The 13313-nt window shown below is 46.1% G+C and overlaps 1 protein-coding gene across 3 annotated transcripts in view; it reads right to left on the bottom strand.

Annotated features, from left to right (window-relative positions):
• BACE2 (beta-secretase 2) overlaps positions 1-13313 on the bottom strand; it is a 114768-nt gene that overhangs the window by 94103 nt on the left and 7352 nt on the right. The gene's annotated exons all lie outside the window — the stretch shown is intronic.

Here is a 13313-nt window from a genome sequence, read left to right as displayed (position 1 = left end):
CAAAGGTGCCTTCCCCAGCTATCCTATACAAATTAGTCACACTCTCAGCGTGACTTTGCCCATGTTTTAATATTTTTCATAGCCTCTACCACCATCCAAATACAGTACATTTACTTGATCTGTCTGTCTTTCCTCACTAAATTGTAAGATTCGAAGCGGCAGGATTTCTTGTTACCATGTCTCACTGCTGTAGCCTCTGTGCCTAGAAGAGGGCCAGGCAAGTATTCAGTGCACATCAAATATTTATTGAACATGTTTAGTCACTTGTGAATTATAGTAACTGCCTTAACAAAATAATAACCAAACTCAGCCACTAGATTAGATTTTATTACGAAACACAAAAATTGAAGAATTGAAATGAACCTTAGGGGGTTGTCGTTTTGTCCACTGGAATCACTCCAGGAATTAAAAAAATATACAGAATCTCCAATCCAGAGAATGAAGTCTGGAGTTCATGCACTTAACAAGATGACTAATGATCAGCCAGGTATGGGGACCACCGATGTGGTCCAGCCTCCCCGTAACGTAGCACTGCTGTCTAGAACCACCCTGACAGGTGGTCAGGTTTCTGCCGGATGCCTCAGAGATGGGAAGCTCATTACCTTATGCCCTAACTTGTCACAGGTTCAGGGTATTCATTTTGGAACGCTCTTCCTTGCTCAGTTTAATTCAGCAAATATTTTTTTAAGGCCCTACCCTGTGCCAGGCATGATACCCCATCCTGGGATGAAGGGGTAGCAAGAGGGACTCGGTGCCTGTCCTCGGTGCCAGGGAGTTTCCAGTCAGCTAAATAGTTCACGGTCCCCACTGCTTCCCAGGAGACCTAGCCTGCCCTCTGCAGCAATGCCCTCTTCCATGAAGCAGCTTGTTGAATATCTGAAGTGCGGCGGAGTGTGCCCTACATAGAGCCCATGGCGCCCCTCCTCTGGGATGGTGGGTGGGCAGGAGGTATACCTCCCTGGAATCCTCCAAGCCTTGGTCACATGACCTGACTCCCTGCCCCTTCCCCACCATGGTAGCTTCTCAGGGTCCCGTTGAAAGCTAACATCCAGCCTCCATACGAACTTCCAACAATCCACTAATCAATCATCTAATGATCAATTTCCGTACATGTCAACTCAACATTACCCACGCCATGATACACACAACAAACACTGAATTGCAGTCACACCTGCCCACTTAGCACAAAGACCTGTGAAAATAATTCATAGGAAAACTTGTATTACAAGATTTCACAGTTCCCTAATACATTAAAAACTATAGAAAAGCCGACATCGGACAAAGGTGGGATGTGAACTTGATAAAGATTCTTTTAGAGCTCCAATACACCCTGCTCTGTCCAATCAGGGCCTCTGTTAGCAGCCAACTGAAGTTTTAAAACAATCAAGTTTTAATCCTTGACAACAATCCTAAAAAAGGCTGGGCTTGCAAGTTTGGAAAATACAGATTACTGTCTGAAACTGCCAAAATTACCTCAAACTTTATCTCCTTCACTGACAAAATAGATTTCCTGAAGAAATGAGTGTGAGTGCAGACTTTGGAAAGAAATTTCCCCACGCCATTTCCTGAACTCTGATTTATAAGAAGAGTCTCGCAGCCTTGCCACCGAACGTTAATATGCGCCTAACGAGTGCGCCCGCCACACCTCTTGGTTTCTGGACAAAAGGGAGATTGGAGCTGCTCAGTCTTAAATCTTCTCTCCCCAGAGGAGGCTGCCAGGTTTGGAGATCAATGAACTGCCCAGATGGAGATGAGACCATAAGAGTCACAGCTGAAAGCCTCAGACGCTTAAGTGCCAGGTTTTGTACAAAACATCCCAATCCTTTTGGTTTCAAGTGCTCAGAAGACAGGCAGCGAGATGGTCTTAGCCTTTGGAAAACTGGCTATAAAAGAAGCCACAATTTTCTGATTCACCCGAATGTCACGATTTTGCCCCAACTGGATGTGTCTTGATTTGTGAAAAACAAATAAACTTAACTCTATGAAATGTGTTTCTCGTAGGTCTACCTTCAGTGCAAGAAGACAGCTGAACAGGGCCCGGCACACAGTTGGTGTTCAGTGTGTCTCTGTCGTATTCACATTCATTTACTGAAGAACAAAAGACTTAATAGGACAAGTATTTTTTATGGTCCAGATGGGATCTTACAGCATAGGGACCATGCTAGCCCGGAAGGTCCTCCCCTCCTCATTCCTGCCAACATAAAATGATCCGAGATGTTGGGATGGGAAGGGTGGGGGGCCTGGGACACTGGAAACCTGTGGAATCTGAGTGAGGGGTCGGGGGCCAGAGCTGGAACAGCCGTGTGCATTCCGCCCCCATCAGGAGCTGCACATAAGCAGGAGGTGTTCGTTTGCTGGGACGGCCAGAAGAAAATACTACAGGCTTGGGCGCTGAAACAATGGAAATTCATCTTCTCACAGCCCTGGAGGCTGGAAGTCCAAGATCAAGGTGTCAGCAGGGCTGGTTTCTCCTGCAGCCGCTCTTCTTGGCTTGCAGACGTCAGCCCTCTTGCTGCCCCTTCATGCGCTCATCCCTCTGTGCACGGGGCTCCCCAGGGTCTCTCTGTGTATCCTCATCTCTTCTTTTTGAAAGGACACCAGTCAGACGGGATTAGGGCCACCCTGACAGCCTCATTTTATTACTCTTCAGAGGCCCTGTACCCCCAAATGCAGTCACATTCTGAGGTTACTGGGGGTCAGGGCTTCAACGTATGGATCTTGGGGACACAATTCAGCTCATAACAGGGGCCAGGCTAGCACAGTGCGGGGATGAGGCCCTGAGACCCTGCAGACCACGCAGTTTCAATCCGAGACCCTGTGGGCACGGGAACACTGACACCCAAATCCAGAGTAGGAGGAGATGGCGGTGAAGACGGGTTGGACACTTGGCTAAGTGTGTGCAGCTCAGTCTATTCAAATAAACTGTACAAACCAAATAAACTGAGGCCTGAATATAAAGGCTCAACAGATTAGGACAGACTCATAAACAAGTGTCACTCTCACTGTCGTCATCACCAGCTGTGCTGATGTCCTCGCCACCAGAGCCCAGCAGGAGAGGGGACACTGCTCCAGGCTCCATGGGAGGAGGCTGGACGCAGGGCCCTCGTGGAGTGGGGGGCAGGGGCGAGGGTCAGCACGGGCCTGCACCGGACCCAACAGCAGCCGTGGGAACCTTCCCATCCTGGCTTGAAGGGCAGGTCGGGAGCCCAATCCCAAGCCAGAAGAGAAGGGAGCTTGAGCGGTCCAGTTACGGAAGCTGGCCACCCTGATGGAGGACAGAAGGGCCGTCCCAGGAAAACTCCCTACCCCTCGAGTCCCTGGGTGATGCCACTTTCATCCGGGCACCCAGATCAGATGCCTCCTGCTGTGCACTCGGCAGGGCCCCCACCACCCACAGAGGCGTCTCCAGCACCTTGTTCCTCGCCGGCCTCCTCCGGCCTCCTCCTGCCTCTGCTTTCCACTGGAAGCCAACCCACCTCCCCCCGACACACACAGGCAGAAAAAGCGGAGCAGATGCCACCTTGACTTCTGAGACTGCCTCGTAAAAAAGTGGGCACTGCTAAAACTCAAGGCGTGTAACTCCTAGAGGCTAGTTGGAAAGAGGGGTAAGTATGCACACACAGGCACCGCCTGGCAACCACCGCTGGGAGTTGATATTTATGGTTTAGATAAAGCTTTCAATTGTCTAATTCTATTCTGGGACTGCTCTGGCGGAGGAGCTTATTAAAGAAGGCAGCCGGTCCATTCTCCAGAAGGCCAAGTGTCAGGGACAGACCGGAGAGTGAACAAATGAATGGCTATTTTCTGAGCATCTGTGCTTTTCCAAGGACTGGCCTGAGGACCAGACACATTGGCTCAGTTCAGCAATGGGCAGTTTCTCTTGAATCAAAACCAGTCCACCGTCCCTTACAAGGCTCCTGAATTCTCATAGACTAGTGAAATTTTTGGATAAACTGCCCCATCAAGGAAAATATATCTGAGTATTCAACCCCTATACGTGTGTCTATCCATAACTTATGTGCTAAGAGGCAGCTTGGCGAAGTGGTTCAGAGCACACGGTCTGGGACCAGCTCACTCATTTTGAAATCCTGGCTCTGGCCTCATGCAGTGTGTTGCCTCAACACTGTGACTGTCTGCGCCTCTGCTTACTCATCTGTAAAATGGGGACAGTGGATGGTAACCTTTCATCTTCCCAAATGTCAATAAGTAGCTCCAGCAAACCAACCATAAGGTACAACTTATCTCTAGGTTGTTATTTTTCTTGAACAGCTGAAATTCTCTGGAAGATTTTTACCCAGGTAGAAAATTCAGTTTCCAGGTCAAGGGTTCAAAACTATTTTCATAGGTAGCAAACTTATATCATTTTTGGTAGTAGAAACCAAATCATGATGGAGACATTTAAAGATATCATCTTCAAAAGACTCTCCATAGCAGGAGTTTCTGTTGAAAAGCTGTTTTCAGCTCAGGGTTAAAATATCGCCTTAAAGACTTCCCTGGTGGCACAGTGGTTAAGAATCCACCTGCCAATGCAGGGTACATGGGTTCGAGCCCTGGTCCGGGAAGATCCCACATGCCCCGGAGCAACTAAGTCTGTGCGCCACAACTACTGAGCCTGCGCTCTAGAGCCCATGAGCCACAAGTGCTGAGCCTGCGAGCCACAACTACTGAAGCCCGTGCGCCTAGAGCCCGAGCTCTGCAACAAGAGAAGCCACCACAGTGAGAAGCCCGCACACCGCAATGAAGAGTAGCCCCTGCTCGCCTCAACTACAGAAAGCCCGCTTGCAGCAACAAAGACCCAACACAGCCAAAAAAAAAACAAACAGAATAAACAAAATAAATTTCTAAAAATATTTAAAAAAATAAAATAAAATATCACCTTAAAGGACATGTTTTAATTATATTTGTTATTTTTTTTCAATACCTATGAAGTACCACGCTGCTGACGGCCACTTACAGTTGCAATAAAAGTCAGCAAATCTGGAACTGTGGCTTTCTGGGAAATAAAGGCATGTAACTCATCTTCAGAGGTCTTGTCTTTAAAAACAAACCAGACCAATGATGTGCTGAAGCCTGAAAACTACGGCAGCCTCTGTAAGAAGGGGAGTGTGCGCGGGAACAGAGGCTGGGCTCACATGGCTGCAGAATCTGCGCAATGTTGGCGACTTCTGCCCTGGACAATCTCGAGAGAGAGGCACCTGCACGCGCTGGATCCACTTTCTTAGATGCACACTGTCCTCCCTTTTCTCCACCTTGCTGTCCTCACTTGAAGCTTTTGAAGAGCATCCTCGTTTCTTTGCAGCTGCCTCCCATTCCACGGGACAGATGTGCCGTGGTTCACACCCCCAGTCCCCTTCCCATGAGCATTTGGGTTGTTTCCAATCGTTTGGTATTACAAGTAACATTCCAAAGAATAGCCTTGTGAATTACTTTTCCTATTTTTGCCCAATGTAACTTTTGTGTAAATTCCTAGGAGTGGCTTTCTGAGCCAAAGGATAAATGCATATGAATTTGCCCAGACATTTCTAAACTCCCCTCCATAGCCTTTGTAGGATGGGATAACATTTTAATAGAAATTTCTCTTGTCATACAAATGCCTTCAAACAAGCTCTGCAAATTGCTCTTTCCCATGCTTTAATGAAATCTTGGCCAAAGCTATATTTTTCTAATAGCTTTTTGGCAATAAATTTATTTTTAGGTATTATAAGTCCCGTCCTCTTTAACGTCGAAGCTTCTTTCTGGCATCCAATATAATGGGCCTGCCTGAGGCTCAGAGATACAGAGGGGAAGGGGAGGTGTGGTTGGATTTATTTCTATTTCCCCACCTTGATCACAATGATGCCTCAGATTTCTCCAGGACTGAAACAGGGGAAGTGGAAAGGTAAGGGGCAGGAACGTTGTTATTTGACTTCACGGATGGTAGATTCTGGATGTGGCTGATGTCTACATGCAGGGGGCTCCTTAGAACCACTGTCTCCTCCTCCCCATCCCCACCACAGATGGCTCCCACCTGCAGCTTCCTGCGGTGGGCAGAAACCCACTGCTAGTCAGTTGGCCCTTTCTACTCCCTCCTTAGTCTCTAGCGCCTGACAGTCCAACCCAGAGGTCAGCCAACTTTTTCGTATAAAGCCAGATAGTCAGTATCTTAGACTTTGGCAAATGGTGTCTGTCTCATGCACTCAACTCCGCCACTGTAGCACGAAAGCAGCCCCACATGACATGTGAACAAATCATATGGCTGTGTTCCAATAAAACCTTATAAAGGAAACCGGCAGACGTGGCCCACAGGCCTTAGTTGGCTGATCTCTGGTCTACCCCATACAAACTCCCTCTGGTGGTCCTCTCTTGTGGGGTTCCTTCTGTGGTGACCAAAGCCTAGATTCCTGTAACAGGGACACACCTTGATCACTGGAAATAAGCGCCTTGTCCATAACAGCAACAAAGACAATAGTGACAAGATTTTTAGATGTGTTCTTCTCTTCTTTGGAGAGTTCAAGGAGAGGAAAAGAAGGACAAATTGCCCTAAACTATTTTTAAATTATTATTAAGCTATTATTTTCCCCCAAAGATATGATGATGCATCATTTGGAATGCTTTTGGCTGCAAGTAAACAGAAAACTATAGATTTAGAGTAGCCCAAACAAGTAGGGGTTTGTTTTTCTCCATATCAAGAAGTCTCTTGAGAAAGTTGGTATTAGATAAACATCTCAGGGAAAGTCAGTGTCAGATCTCTGCTGTTCCCCCTGACCTCTTGTTCAAGGTCAGAAGTTGGTTGCCCCTGTGGAAGGCCTTGCATTTGCATCAAACACAGGAGGGAGGAGAAATTATAATCCCAGCCACACCTGCCACCTTTATCAGGAAAACATACACTTTCCCTGAAATCCCTCAGGAGATCCCATTTAGATCCCATTGTCCACAGCTACGTCCTTAGTCGCAAAGGATGCGCCAGTGAACAGATTCAGGCTGGAGAGAAGAGACTGGGGAAGGTGTTTTAGTTTGGTCACTCAACTGAAAATAGCTGCCACAGGTCAGGTAACAGAATCATTACCATTGCCATGTTTCAAAAACTAGACATGGACACACATAATGAGAACATACTCCATACCCTGTGTACATACAGCCTTGAACTTCCAATCAGCCTTGTACTGTTTCTCTTTTAAATACAAAAAGACAGCCACAATCACCAGCTATTTGAGAAAAGCCTCTAGGTGAGACACAGAGACCATGACAAACACCCTGAGGAAAGGAACTCAGAAGATAAGGCAGGAAGCTGAAAGAAAACTTCAAAAAAAAGTCATAATTTTCTCAGAGTAATAGAAGGTATGCAACTTTGAAACAAGAATAAGGCACAATCAAAAGAGAAACATTCAGAGAAGTGTTCTTGAAAATTAGAATTAAGATAGCAGAAATGAATATGGAAAGTAGAACCAAAAGACCAAGAGATGGGAAATAGGAGAGACCACACAGGATGGCCCCAGCATCTGGATAATAGGAGGTCCAAAGGAGAGAATAGTTACTAAAAAATTTCTCAGAACTGAATGTCTTGAAATTCTAGACTGAAAAGACTCACCAAGCAACCAGCATAAAAAAAAAAAAAAAAAAAGACATCATCATGAAGTTTCAGAATACCAGGTCTAATAATAACACATTTACAATATCTCATGTATAGTTCATATACAGTTCATAGACAAAAATCAGAAATCACAATGGCATTGTGCTTATCAACAGCATGAAGGCAGATGACAATGTAAAACTAGCTTCAAGACTGAGGGTACTCTACATAGAAAACCCTAAAGTCTCCACCAAAAAACTATTAGAACTAATAAATAAATTCAGCAAAGTTGCAGGATACAGGATTAATATTTGGTTATCTGTTGCTCTTTTATATACTAATAATGAACTATCAGAAAGAGAAAGTTTTAAAATCACATTAAAAAGAATAAAATACTTAGAAACAAACTTAACCTCACCTTTCAGACTTAATACTCTGAAAACTATAAATATTGATGAAGGATACTGAAGATGATACTAAGAAATATAAAGATATCTTGTGCTCTTGGAGTGGAAGAATTAATATTGTTAAAATGGCCAAACTACCCAAAGCAATCTACAGATTTAATGCAATCTCTCAAAATACCCATGGCATTTTTCACAAAACTAGGACAAATAATCCTAAAGTTCATATGGAACCAGAAAAGACCCTGAATTGCCAAAGCAATCTTGAGAAAGAAGAACAAAGCTGGAGGTATCACCCTCCCAGACTTCAGACTATACTACAAAGCTACAGGAATAAAAACAGCATGGTACTGACACAAAAACAGACACATAGATCAATGGAACAGAATAGAGAGCCAGAAATAAACCCACACACCTATGGTCAATTAATCTATAACAAAGGAGGCAAGAAAATACAATGGAGAAAAGACAGCCTCTTTAACAAGTGGTGTTGGGAAAACTGGACAGCTACATGTAAAACAATGATATTAGAACATTTTCTCCTACCATATACAAAAATAAAGTCAAAATGGTTTAAAGACTTAAATGTAAGACCTAAACCTAGAAGAGAACATAGGCAAAACACTCTTTGACATAAATCGTAGCAATATTTTTTTGGCTGTTTCCTAAGGCAAAAAAATAAACAAATGGGGCCTAATTAAACTTAAAAGGTTTTGCACAGCAAAGAAAACCACTGAGAAAATGAAAAGACAACCCTTGGAATAGGAGAAAATGTTTGCAAATGATATGACTGACAAGGGGTAATATCCAAAATACATAAACAGCTCATACAACACAATATCAAAAAAAAAAACCCAATCAAAAAATTGGAAGAAGACATGAATAGAAATTTTTCCAAAGAAGTGATATAGATGGCCCATAGGCACATGAAAAGATGCTCAACATCATTAATCATCAGAGAAACACAAATCAAAACCACAATGAGATATCAACTCATACCTGCTAGAATGGCCATTATCAAAAAGTCTACAAATAACAAACACTGGTGAGGATGAGGAGAAAAGGAGCCGCTCTGACATGCCCGGCTTTTGGAGCAGTTCCTTATTCATCTGCTTTAAAATTGTGCTTTGAGGTTCCTACACTGTTGGTGGAAATGTAAATTGGTGAAGTCACTATGGAGAACAGTATGGAGGTTCCTCAGAAAACTAAAGATAGAATTGCCATATGATCCGGCAATCCCACTCCTGAGTATATAGCCAAAGAATAAGAAAACACATGCACCCCAATGTTCACAGCAGCCCTATTTACAATAGCCAAGATGTGGAAGCAATCCAACTGTCCATCAATAGTAATGGATAAAGAAGATGCAGTAAGCGTATATACAGTTGGAGAGGAAAGGGGGAGGGGCAAGATCGGGCGAGGGGATTAAGAGATACAAACTACTATGCATAAAATAGATAAGCAACAGGACATATTGTACAGCGCCGGGAATTATAGCCATTCTCTTGTAGTAACTTTTAACGGAGTGTAATCTATAAAACTACCGAATCACTATGCTGTACACCTGAAACTAATACAGTATTGTAAATCAACTATACTTCAATAATAAAGAAAAAAGTCTCTGAGGGATACATCAAGGTGCTGTTGGCCAGAGGAGCCGGGACCGCCCGGCTCCTGTGTCTCCACTCACTCTTGGGTGGGGATCGGAGGTGGTGCTGACTGAAGGACTGGCAGGAAACGGGAAGAGGGCACCACTGACCCCCAGGAACCCCCCACGGAGCTCTGGTGAAGCCGGGCTGGGGCATGAGGCTCGGATTTGAGGTTCAGCAGGTCCCTGCCTCCGCCGGAAGCCTGAACACAAATACTGGGATTTCTCAGTTCTCCGGCCAGCCTCACGGTTCATAAACCCAGGACAACAAGGCGTGCGTTCGAAGACGCAGAGGTGAGCAGGCTCCAAGTGAACGACCTGCTCAGACGTGGAGAGGAAGGTGAGGGCTCCACCCCCACCACCAGCCCAGCCTGAACGGGCACTGCAGCATCTCCTATTTGGGTGAAGCAACCAAGGAGGCGGGGAAATGGAAGTCACCCACGTCCTACAGGGTGAACGAGCCAAAATGTACGTACACTTACTGATCAAAGGACAACAAAAAGTATTTTATATATTTTTGAAATTTGTGTACACTGAAGAATTGATGTCATGGAGACTATAAGCAAACTATTAGGTAGTAAATTCTTACGCACACGGGGGAGCCACACTTGGGTGAATGTGGTTATGGACTAGATGACATGTCAGTGTCCCTGGATCAGGAACTTGGCAGCTTTGTGACCTTTGCATCCCTGCTCTTCCACATCACAAGGCGCCAGCCACTCAAAAGGTTTTGAAAATCCTTATGTTCAGAGCATTCGATTTTCAAAGGAGGTTTTGTGGTTGTTTTTAACCTCAAACGAAATCTCTCTTTGCCCCCCAACCATTTTCTCCCAGTGCTTACACATCACATCTTCCTTTTCCAGAAAAAAGTTCAAAGTACACGCAGCAATGAGAGGCTCGCTCCGGACTGACTCACAGAGGCTTTCGTGAGTTAGATTCTAGAACACTCCAGGAAGTTAGGATTTTAAAGCAGAGCTTTAAAACTCTGCTTTGTGACTCGTGGGCCAAAATGATGCTCTCAAATACATTCAGTGGCAGAGAGTAATCATTCTTTTATTCCTCAAATATTAGCCCAGCCTGGGCCAGCCATGGCTCCAGGCAGGAGGGATGCCATGGCCGCAGTACATTGTGCTGATGCCAATAATTCTGTGCCCCTGACCCTAAAGTCTCCTGGGACTCTGCCTGCAGGCTTCTCTTGCCAGCAGCTGCAGGACCACAAACCTGCCCCCGTTAGCCCTCACCCAGGACCAACCGGAGTGCATGGTAAATGTCCAGCTCCTCTGCCCTTCCGCTGGGACAGCTGAGTCTAGGTGACATTCCCTCTCAGAGATCCCAGGGGACTGAGCCCACTGCCCACGCCTGCAACCTCTTCCTCACCCACACTTCCCCATCCCCTTCCAAGTGAACTGTCCAACTCACATCCTCGTCTCAGTCTGTTTCTGGGGAAACCCAAACCAAGACACAAGTCTAAGTGGTCTCCTGCACCCCACCTGCCCCGGCACCCCGAGTTTAACTTTCCTTCCTTATTCAGAAACTCTCCCTGACAACCATAGTGAACTCCTCTCCCCCAACTCCTCACACCCTGCACACACGTGACCTAGAAGCATGTAGCATAATGTTTTCATACTTTGCAAGGCCTTGGTTCTAATAAAATCGAACCTCAAAGCACAATTTTAAAGCAGATGAATAAGGAACTGCTCCAAAAGCCGGGCATGTCACAGCGGCTCCCTGTGGCCCACTGTGCTGGTGCTGTATGCCCTCCTGGTATAGGCTTTGCCTGCCTGGCTTCATCCTGGAACATGGGTCCCCCTTTCTAAAGGGGTCTTTACCCACGCCCATCACTAGGCTGTACTGTCTCTCGGTACCCATCAAAACTTCTGTTTACTTTCTTTACAATCTGTCTTCCCAACAAACATGCAGGTTCTAGAAAAGCAAGGGCCATCTTCGTCTAGTTGACTGTTGCATCCCTGGGCTTAGGATAGGGCCTGGCATACAGCAGGTGCTTAATAAATACACAGAATGAAGGAGTAAAGCATGCTCATCCTTTGAGTCTAGTTCAAAATTCTTTCACCTCTTTCATCCCCAATCACTCGAGTTAGAAGTGCCTTACTGCATCTGGCAAGAAGAACCACGGCACTGGAACAAGACAGGATTGCAAAGATCTGGAGACCCACAGGTGTGGGCCTGCTGCCACTCCCCACTGGTGCCCACACAGATGCTTGTGACGGACAGCCTCCCTCCCTGCTCTGGGCAGGATTTCAGATCCCTGGTACTGCTGACATTTGGGAGCAGGTAATTTTTTGTTGGGTGAGGGGCTCTGTCCTGTGCATTGTAGGATGTCCCTGGACATTCACTCACCAGATGCCAGTGGTACCACCCAAACTGTGACACCAAAAATGTCTCCAGAGAGTGCCCAATGTCCCCTGGAGGATACAATTTCCCTGGATCGGGAACCGCTGAGTTAGACTTACTTGCTACCCCTAGGATAAAGCTCTATACCCACCCCCTCTTGAGAGGGCTGAAAGCCGAGAACCCAACACTCACATTTCCTTTTTCCTTTAGTGAAAATGACCACTGTCCCGCTAAAGACAGGAGGTGGCAAAACAAATGTAACTGGAACCATTTGTAACAACTTCTAACTTGCACTCCATGAATGCCCCGCTGGTGGCACCCATCCACAAACAAATGGTTACGTGTCAGCAATAAGGTAACCACAGGATGGGGGAGGAAGCCCTGGAAACTTTGAGATCAGCGCAAACAGAAAACGGGACGTCCGCTGAAGCTCATAATTTAAAATATGGCTCTTGTACGTGTTATGTCTTTTAAACTTTCCTTTTCCTAGTAATTCATTTTCATTGATTTACAAACGACTGATCGGGACAGACTGGAAATTTAAAAAGGACACAGTCAGCACAGAGACTTTGAACAGCACGGCCCTAGAGCTCTTGCTCTGGAGAATGCGCACTCCACCTTTCCAACCTGCCAAGTGCAAGGAAGCTTCTGGAACCCAATCTGCTAGAGGTAGAGATTTCCTAAATGGGCAGAGTTAACACTTAATCAGACAACAGCCTTTAGGAAGATGAAAGAACCTACCGATTCCGTTCAGGAAACCACCCAGCAGAGGAGACTCTGGCCTCTTCGTGGCCTCCAAATAGTGTCCAAGGGACGGGGCCAGGCTTGCTGCTTAAGTGGGGGAGGGAGTTGAGAGACGTGATAAAATGCAGATTCTCAGGCCCCGGTGCAGGCTCTCTCACCCTGTCAGTCTGGCCTGGGTCTTGGGAATCTGTATTTTTAACCAACCCTATAAGGTGTTCTCAGTCCTCCCTGCAGCCAGCTGGTTTGCGAAGCAAGGACTCCAGTTCTGCCCTCGGAGCCGGCAGCATCCAGCCTCACCAACCACCCCCCCACCCCGGCTCCCCAGGGCCTGAACCAGATTCTGCATCTTAATAGACCCCCGGGTGACGCACCTGCATGCAGCTGCTGAAAATTAGGGCTATCGGAAGCTCTCACCAACAAAATGGATTAGAATCACTGAGTGTCAGAGCTTCTAGGAAGCATCTCAGGTTACCCGGTGAAATCCCCAGTTTACAGATGAGGAAACTGAGGCCCCGAAAGGCTGGAGAACTTGCTCGCCCACATCAATATCTGGCAAGCAGCCCATCTGGGATCAGCACCAGAAACGCCGAATTCCCAAAGGCTGTGACAAACACAC

Source organism: Balaenoptera physalus, assembly GCF_965194825.1.
Source record: "Balaenoptera physalus genome assembly, chromosome: 4".
In the NCBI taxonomy this organism is placed as follows: Eukaryota; Metazoa; Chordata; class Mammalia; order Artiodactyla; family Balaenopteridae; genus Balaenoptera; species Balaenoptera physalus.
Note: the sequence above shows the minus strand (reverse complement) of the source record. Positions and strands in the feature narration are given on the sequence as shown.